Raw genomic sequence first — 9,853 nt, 5'->3', positions numbered from 1 at the left:
TTGCTGCCGTATTGGAGGCGCTGTGGTGGTCTTCTTTGCCGTGTTGATCTCCTCAAAAGCAGACTTGTCTCATTTGATATCGCCGGTGCACCTCCGTTTGACGATGTATGTTCGTTTACAATGCTGTTGTTGTTGCTCTCATCGTCCGTGGAATCTCCGGTGGATGACTCCATGCTGAAAGGTTCGGCTGTCGCAAGAAGGTGCTGCCGGTTCCGACGCAGCATTTTGCCGTCTTCTGTCTCTACTCGGTGGGACCTTGGTTGCTCCGCTCGCATCGCTCTGGCTTTGGTATCCCATCGGTCTCCACGCACTCGCACGACTTGTCCTTTCCGTAAAGGAGCCAGGGAGCATCTCGGCTATTCTGTCTGTCGACGCTTCCGCACAGACGTGCTGGGTACTTCAGCAAAATCCGGCAATGGCGTTCGAAGCCGTCGACCAAATAGCAGTTCACCTGGCAATCTGCCGTCTTCCAGAGGACATGACCTGTAACTGAACAATCCGAGTCAGAAGTCCTCTCTTCCTTCGGTTGTCTTTTTAAGGATTCTTTTAACCACCTGAACCCCTTTCTCGGCCAAGCCATTTGAGCGTAGAAACCGCGGGCTTGAAGTGACATGCTGGAAATCGTATCTTTCTGAAAAGAGCAGAAACTCGCGGCTGGAGAATTGCGGTCCGTTGTCAGTGCACACTTCTTTTGGTAAGCCGTGTCTAGCAAATATTGCGCTTAGTTTATCAATCACACCGGCTGTTGACGTGTCCTGCAACTGCTCAACCTCGGGAAAATTAGACAACGCATCATACACACAAAGATACGATTTCCCAGCGTACTGGAAGATGTGAACACCAATCCTACACCAGGCATGCGCAGGCACTGGGCGGATAAGAAGGGGTTCACTGTGTTGCTTGTAAGCGTGCTTCTGGCATATTGAGCATTTTTTAATCAGATTTGCGACATCAATGTTCATACCGGGCCAGAAAACCAAACGACGCGCACGTTCTTTGCACTTATTTAGTCCCATGTGGCCTTCATGGATTCTTCTTAACATTTCTTGGTGCATGCTGGTTGGCACCACGACCTTGCACCCTTTTAGTAGCACCCCGCTTACGGCTGACAGTTCACTTTCGAAATGCTTGAGCTGTCCCTGCACAGGTTGGTTCTTCTGAAGGCGCGTGACGACACTATGCAAGTAGCTGTCATTTCGCGTTTCTTTTGATAGGCACTCTAACATGGCATCGATTACAAGTGACGATACACCTACGGCGTGAATCTCGATGTCTTCTTCTGTTTCATCCTTTTGCAGTTTTCCTACAAAGGCACGCGACAGCAGGTCTGGCAACACAAACTGCTTTCCTGGAACAAGAGGGAGTCGAGGGAATTCGAGTCGAGGGAATTCAAGAGGGAGTCGCAAAATTAAGGGCGACCTCTGAGGCGGTGCACATTGCCCTGTGTACTGTCCCAGAGATCAGGGGACAGGGCCCTTTCATTGAAGAGCAGGTAGTGGCGGCAAATGTAGTGATTAGGGAGTTGGGGCGAGCCCTGAAGTGTGATGTGGTGGAGGTGAACCGAATGATTGGAGGGAAAAACTTCCCCCCTTTCGGCCCGGATGGCATCCACTACACTACACCAGCGGGATGGCAGGTAGGAACGAGGGTGGGTCGTAGGGCTCAGGCTTTTTTGCAGGCGCGCAGGGCGACCCTGCAAGCCAAAACGTAAACAATGAAGAACAGGGGAAGGGGGGCAGGACAGGAGCACGGAGGAGGAAGAGGAAGAAGGCAGTAAATGTAGGGTTCATCAACATGCAGGGGGGAAGAAATCGCATTAAGTGGGACGAAATAGCAGAACAGTTACAAACGGAAAATTTTCAAATATATGGAGTTGCCGAAACCCATTTAAGAGATGAGGAAGAGCCACCATTCATTGCGGGATACACCTGGGTTGGTTGCAACAGAAAAAGGGAAGAACGCAGAGGAGGAGGCCTTGGGGCGCTAGTGAAGGGACAGGACTGGGAAAGGGTAAGAGAGAGCTGCAGTGAGCACATGTGGCTCAAGGGCACCGTAGGGAATGTTGAGACAATCCTGGGAGTTGTGTATCTGAAAACGGGGAATGGGTCGAAAGAGGAGAATGCAGAACATTTCAAATGTATGGCCAAGGACATCAGGGAGGTAGCTATGAAACGGGAGATAATCATCCTAGGGGACATGAATGCACATTTGGAATACTTTGACGGGGCTACAGATGCAACAGGGCAGATGTTAGTAGATTTTTGTGAGGCTCATGATTTTGTGATAGTTAATACTGAAATTAAATGTGATGGGAAAATAACATGGGAAAGAAATAACACCCACTCGACAATCGACTACTGCCTAATGTCCCACAAGCTGTATGAACGGTTGGGATGTATGGAAATTGATGAGGAAGGTACAAAAAGCCTGGGGAGTGATCACAAACGAATCAAAATCAGTTTTGGAAGGACAGTACCACTGGTAGAAGCTAAAGAAAGGAAAGGTATCAGCAAATTGAATGACAGGCAGCTACAAGAAGTGGCGAAAAACATTGAAAGCATGGTATCCAAGCAACCACAAAGGGCATGGACATACGACGAGTTAATAGGTATTTTTAAACGAGAGCTAGAGAAGGGACAGATTAGGAAACTAGGAAGTAAGCAGGGTAAATATAAACCGAAAAGCTGGTGGGACCGAGAAGTTAAGGAAGCCGTAGAGCAACGCAAAGATGCGTGCAGAAAACACAGAGCAGCGAAGAAAAGGGGAGCCACACCAGAAGAGGTGGAGACTAAATGGGAGGAATACCTTGCAATGAAAAGAGAAGCAATGGCATTAATTCAAGCCAAGATAGCAAAAGTTGGGGTACAGTGGATGTTAGAGATACGAAAAAAAGACAGGAATGCCTCTAAGAAATTTTGGGAACACATTAGGCAACAGAATAAGAAGACAGAGGTGGTTCAGCACTCACTGACCACGCCAGATGGAACAAAGGTAGAGGGAGAGGAAGCTCAGGAATATATTAGGTTAACAATAGAGGCAGCATTTGCAGAACCAGTGGGTAACGAAATGGAGAATAATGACAACAGCAGGACAGAATTAGAGGAGGAGTACAGAAGGATGACAAGTAAGGAATGGGACAGAATTGAACACAAGGTCCCAGTGGGAACAGCGACAGGACCTGACGGCATACCTATGAAATTGATAAGCATATTAGGCCAGAAAAGTAAACTAAAATTACGACAACTTATTGAACAAATAGTAGTAGGGGGAGATGTTCCACAGGACTGGAAATCAAGCAGAATGTTATTAGTTTACAAAGGTAAGGGAAGCAAGGACAACATTAAATCCTACAGGCCAATAACTATCACATCAGTCATATACAGAGTAGCAATGCAGATGGCGAAGGAGAGAATGGAGGAATGGGCAGAACGAGAAGAGATCTTGGGAGAACTGCAGAATGGATTTAGAAGGAACAGAAGGCTAGATGATAATTTATTTGTTATAACACAGTGCATAGAGATAGCGACAGCCAGGCAGAAACCACTATGGATAGCCTTTTTAGACATTAGAGGAGCTTATGATAATGTAAACCGAGAAAAGTTATGGAGCCAGTTGAGGGAATATGGTCTAGAGAGAAAGATGATAGAGTTCCTACAACAAGTTTATACAGATAATGAGGTAGAGATAACATGGGAGGAGGAAACTACAAAGCCAGCTAAAATAAGAAGCGGTCTCAGACAGGGCTGTCCATTGTCACCTCTGCTTTTTATGATCTACATGAGCCAAATGGAAAAGAGACTAGAACAGAGCACAATAGGAACCGACATAAGCTATATGCTGGAAGGGCAGAAGGTAGTTCAAGTACTAGCCGGACTGATGTATGCAGATGATATAGTACTGCTTGCTGACACCCGAGAAGGACTACAGGAACTAATGAGCATATGTGGAGAGGAGGGAGAAAAATTGGGACTCCAATTCAGTAGAGAGAAGTCTGGGGTAATAGTATACAATGCAGAAAGGGGGGAACCATTGGAAATACAAAGCACTAAGATTGATCATGTTCAAAAATACAAGTATTTGGGCATATGGCTAAACGAGGGCAAAAAGTACTTGGAAGAACAGGAAAAAACTATGATTGAAAAAGTGAAAAGGAACTCGGCTGTAATGAAACACAAGGCACTTTGGAACTATAATAGGTACGAGGTGGTTAGGGGCGTATGGAAAGGGGTTATGGTACCTGGCCTCACATTCGGAAATTCAGTACTGTGCATGAAATCGGAAATTCAGGCATGCATGGAAACGAGACAGAGAAGTGTAGGCAGGTTGGCCGTAGGAGCACACGGGAACACCCCTAATGAGGGAGTGCAGGGGGACATGGGATGGACGTCATTTGAAGGTAGAGAGGCAATAAGTAAAATAAAATTTGGACAGAGACTCTCAGCACTGGAGGAAAAAAGGTGGGCAGGAAAAGTGTACAAATATCTGTACATGAAAAGTTTGAACACAAAGTGGACACTCCGAACGAGGAAGCTGAGGAATAGATACCTACAGCCGAGGGAGGGGATCCAAAGTGGTTCTAGTGTGGGAAAGGAGATGAAGGAGACGGAAAGAAAAATGTGGGAAGAAAGAATGCTCGGAAAGCCATCGCTATCAATGTATAGGTCACAAAAACAGGAGATTAAGAGAGAGCTCTTATTTGATAACTCGCGGGGCAGCTCACTATTATTCGAGGCTAGGACGGGGGTTTTGAGGACGAAAACATACAGGGATAAATTTGAAGACGTGGACCTTCTGTGCGCAGCTTGCGGAGCTGAAATGGAGACCACTGAACATATAGTGCTGAGATGCACAGCCCTTCGCCCGACCCTGGCAGAGGGAACAGAGGCAGATATGGAAGGGGCATTAGGTTTTCCCGGGGAACGAGGGCAAATAGACGAGAAAAGAGTGGCAGTAACGAAGGGGAGGCTAGAGGATTGGTGGAGGAAGTCAAGGGATAGATAATAACATAAATCGGGGACAAAATGTTTCCTCTACTGTTTTAGATAGTTATCTTGGGGGGGGGAGGGGAGTAAAAACTAGGTTGAGAAAAAAAAAGAGGATATAAAGATAGAAAAAAAAGAATAATAATAAAATAGGAGGGGGGAGCAAAAGGCTAGGTGGCGCCAGCCGCCGCCCGTTACAAAGGGTATAGCCGCCATCCATCCATCCATCCATCCAACAAGGTGCAGAGTGAAATTGTATTTTAGTAAACATAGAAAGAAGTGCTGCAGTCTCGGTGGCATGTCAGCAATTGCCTTTTGCGAAATATTGATCAGGGGGCGGTGGTCTGTTTCGAAGATGACCGTGCGTCCATAAACAAAATGGTGAAATTTCTCGCACCTGTATACCATAGCCAACGCCTCCTTCTCAATCTGTGAATATCGTTTTTGGGTGTCGGTGAGTACTCGCGAAGCATACGCACCAGGTTTCCAAGCGTCCCCGTAATGCTGTAGCAATGCTGAGTTGATGCCATTTTGCGATGCATCCGAAGCTATTTTAGTGTCACGCATCGGGTCAAAGATAGCCAGAACTGGCTGGCTGCTTAAAGTTGCACAGATATGGTTCCATTCTGTGGCATGGTTATCCGTCCAATCGAAAACACTGTCTTTTCTTATCAGGTCTCGGAGTAACTTAGTTTTTTCTGCGAGGGCCGGTATAAACTCAGCGGAATAGTTGACAACACCTAGCATTCTATGAACTCCTTTCTTGTCCCTCGGTGGTGGTAGACGTAGAACTGATTCGACGGAATCAGGGCTTGGCCATATGCAGTTTTCGGAAATAACATAGCCAAGAAAAGAAATTTCTGGCACGCTAATTTCACATTTTGAAGCATTGAATGTTAATCCCGCTTACGCGCGGACTGAAGGACAGCTCGTGGCCTTTCGTCGTGCTCTTTTCTTGAAGAGCCCCATACTAGGATGTCGTTGACGTACACACATACACCAGGAATTCCGTCAAAGATCTCGTTCATGTACCTTTGAAATACTTCGGATGCTGACGCTATGCCGAAAGGAAGCCTGAGGAAACGATAACGCCCAAACGGGGTCGAAAACGTTCAGATCCTGGATGTTTCTTCATGTAACGGTATTTGATGAAATCCAGATTTGGCGTCTAGTCGTGAAAAATATCGTGCTCCCGCAAGCTCGGCTTCTATGTCATCGCGACGAGGCATCTGTAAGTGCTCCCGCTTGAGACCTTCATTAATTTTCCTAGGATCCATGCATATACGTAGCTGACCGTCCTTCTTCTTGACGATAACTAACAGACTTACCCAGTCTGTTGGCTCTTCCACCTTGGCAATGATGCCTGCCTTGAGCATCCGGTCGAGTTCAGCCCGCAGTGGTTTCAGCAGCGCCAGGGGTACTCGTCTAGCCATCTGGACCGTCGGTACGGCGTGTTCTCGCACCACCATTCTGTGCGGCCACTGAAGGCATCCGGTGCCGGTGAAGACGTCGTTGTATTCCTGCATGAACTCTGTAGTTCCCTTTGTTGTCATTGCATCAACTGACCTGACGAAGAGCCCCAGGCACTCGCTTGCTTCGAGACCAATAATCGCGCATCCCTTCTTTACAAGGAAGAAGTCGACTTCAGTCGCCGTCTTGCCGACTGTGACCTTCAATCTGGCTACCCCAAAGTGCTTGATTATTCCTCCCCCATAGGAGCGTAGCACTGCATTACTTTCTCTTATTTGTGCCGCAGGCTGTAATGCGCGGTAGATACCATACGGCAGAAGGTTCGCTTGTGCACCTGTGTCCACTTTTAAGTTGATGTGCTTGCTGCCGACTAGTGCTTCTGCTACCCAGTCACGATGGCTCTGACAGTATCTACCGATACGTCGAGAATCGTGAAGTCTTCGTCAGCACTGACTTCTGCCGCTTGCCTGTTGCTCTTGCATTGCACAGCAAAATGGTTCTTGCCTCCGCATCGTCTACAGGCGAATCCAAACGCCGGACAATTCCTTGAGCCATGCTCCCGACCACACCTACTGCATTTAAATACTGGGGATGGAACAGTTTCCTTTGGCCTTGCTTGGATACGGTCAACTTGACACTGTTCGCGTGCCCAAAGTTGATTTTGTGCATCTGAAAACTCGGCGGATTTGCACACCTGCTCAGCTTTCGCCAGTGTCAATTCCTTGTCCCTTAGCAGCTTCTGGCGCACTTTGTCGTCGCTCGTTCCAAATACAATTTGGTCACGGATAATTGAATTTTCCATTACGCCGAAGTTGCATGATTTCGCCAGGTGCCTCAGGTCCCTTGTGAATGGTTCAAAGGGCTCACCTTCTGCTTGAACTCGTCGTCGAAATAGGTACCGCTCATGTATTTCATTCACCTGCGCTTCGCAGTACTCATCGAATTTCTTGATGATGGTCGCATAGTCCATTCTTTCGGCATCTTCAGTGGAAGTGAAGTTGTTGTAGATTTCCAACACATCTTCACCTCCCAAACTGAGCAGTAGGGCAGTCTTCGTGCTATCATCTCGAAGCTTGTCTCTTGGCACCGAGGCTGCTAGGAAAAGCTCGAATTTTTGCTTAAAGAGCTTCCATTGTTTGGCAATGTCGCCACTCAGGCGTAACGGTTCAGGAGGCTTTGAGAATTCCATCACGGGTGGCGGCGCACTTCTGATATCATGTTTTGTGTCGTTCACGCAAAGAATACGATCGAGCCAAGTGTCAGTCAACACAGAACACCGTTGCTTTATTTGCTCGACTATTTATACGTTGTGGGTAGGAGAGGGAACATGTTTAAGATAGCTTTCGAGGGCATGTTCGTTGATTCGATCATTAGTGGGCATGCGCAGTAAAGCCGAGTTGAACATGATGCGCATGTCTTTATAAAACACGATACAGATATCTCATCTCAGCGATATTCACAGGTTCGCCTGTCATTCATTCTATTCCATGGATTTAGTGAATGCAATGCCGAGCCACATGATATGTTCGCGAGCGGGTAAACTAGGTGCTAGGTGTATCTGTAGATCTGGGTACAACGAATTGAAACGAGGCATGGTAAAAACATCATAAAGTCCCACAGAGGCAATACACATTCAAGGAACATCTATTGTAGAGCAGGGCCGCAGCCTGCGAATTTGGATTCAACACAGTGTGCGCTCTCATGTACAGGTTGGGGGGCTTCGTCAGCATGGTCATTCCCATTAATATTGCAGGGTGCCGGAGGCAACTAAAAAGCATATTATGTTACTTAATTGTAATGGTGTATATATGTCTGCTGAATCTTCAAGACCAGTCATTTATTAAGTCTATGTGTGTTGTATCATGAAGAATGTGCCGTCTCGAAAAGGTGCAAAAAGGAAGACACGGACGGTGAACTGCGCCTGTCAACGAGCATGATAGAACTGCCCTCTTTTTTATTTATCCAACGGAATACGTACACAGTTGCCAACATAAAAGAGCACTAAAAAAGGTTGCCACAAAAATGAGCTGCTTCCAGCTCACAGAACACAGCATCATCCCCTCCTAAAAGAAAGAACAAAGGTAATTGACGTACACTTAGAACACAACACGGTCAATATGTCATAGTCTCAAAAACGTTCTGGCCTTCTTCAGACTTGTGACACTAAGTTCTCGCCGACTTGTAACATCCCCAGTTTGGCCTTCACGTAGGGTATCCTCAGGATCGGGAGCTGATGGCAGAAAGGATGCATCACATTCCCTTTGGCTGGCGGCTTCTGCTGCGGATTCTGATGCACTGCAGTCCTGGAGTGGGCTGGGATGTCACTTGGGCTGAAGGTATGTCCACTTGAGTTCACCCCAGAGAAGGTACTTGACCAACTCGTGCTCGTGATTCGCATATCTGCCCTTCTTTAACAAGGCACTCTTTTGGTACCGTGGCCAGCTTATACATATTCCAGCAACATCCATCTGGAAGCCTGAATGCTCGTCTTTGCGACTTCCAGTGGATGAGAATATGTCAATGGTCCCTGTGCACTCTACTGGTTTTCGAACACGAACATCTCCCTCCTTAATTTTGGGCACCTTCGCATTCCTCTTGACATTTGTGTACTTCATGCAGCGCTGCTTCGCATGTACATGCTCACGTAGCTGTTGCATCTCTGCAGAAGGCTGCACTGCGACATCTCTTGATGGCATACCAACAAGTCGGGTTCTAGGCTGGCGCCCATGTAAGAGCTTTGCAGGGGAAACACTTGTGGTGGTGTTTGGTGTGGCTCTATAAACTGCCAAGTAATCCAGGATAGCCAGCTTCACAGGTCGTTGCTCCAAAACTGACCGCTGAATAAAATCTTTTAGGCTGCGGTTAGTATGTTTGACTAACCCATTAGCCTGGGGGTAATACGCTGAGGGAACACAGTGCTTAATGCCCCTTTCTTCCAAAGAGTTCTCAAACAGCTTGGACTTGAACTGTGGTCTGTTTTCAGCCACAAGCTCTTCTGGGTAGCCCTCTCGGCTAAAAACTGTTCTTCTAAAACCACGACTTGTGATATAAGTCTGTTTGAAAAGCAAACTTCCGGCCATTTCGTGTAATAGTCCACCAACGTGATGATTAACTTTGGACTCTCTCCAGGCATGTTCAGTAGTTCAACAATGTTCATAGCCAACTTTTTCCAGGGCTCTCTTTGCCGACTTATCTGCAGACGGACACACATAGCAGCTTCATGCTGAGTCTTCCACCTACCTGTCCATATTTGGCCGCCAGTACTTGTCTCGCAATCTTTGTTTCGTTCTTGTGATGCCAGGGTGCGCACTTCAGAGGCCAAGGAAACTATATATCAGCCATCAGCACTCGTGGCGCAACTACTCTGTCCTCCCTTGAAGCCATGCCCTCGACAATGTGAA

Source organism: Dermacentor albipictus, unplaced genomic scaffold, assembly GCF_038994185.2.
Source record: "Dermacentor albipictus isolate Rhodes 1998 colony unplaced genomic scaffold, USDA_Dalb.pri_finalv2 scaffold_31, whole genome shotgun sequence".
In the NCBI taxonomy this organism is placed as follows: Eukaryota; Metazoa; Arthropoda; class Arachnida; order Ixodida; family Ixodidae; genus Dermacentor; species Dermacentor albipictus.
The sequence above is the reverse complement of the archived record's forward strand: the minus strand, read 5'-3'. Positions refer to the sequence as shown.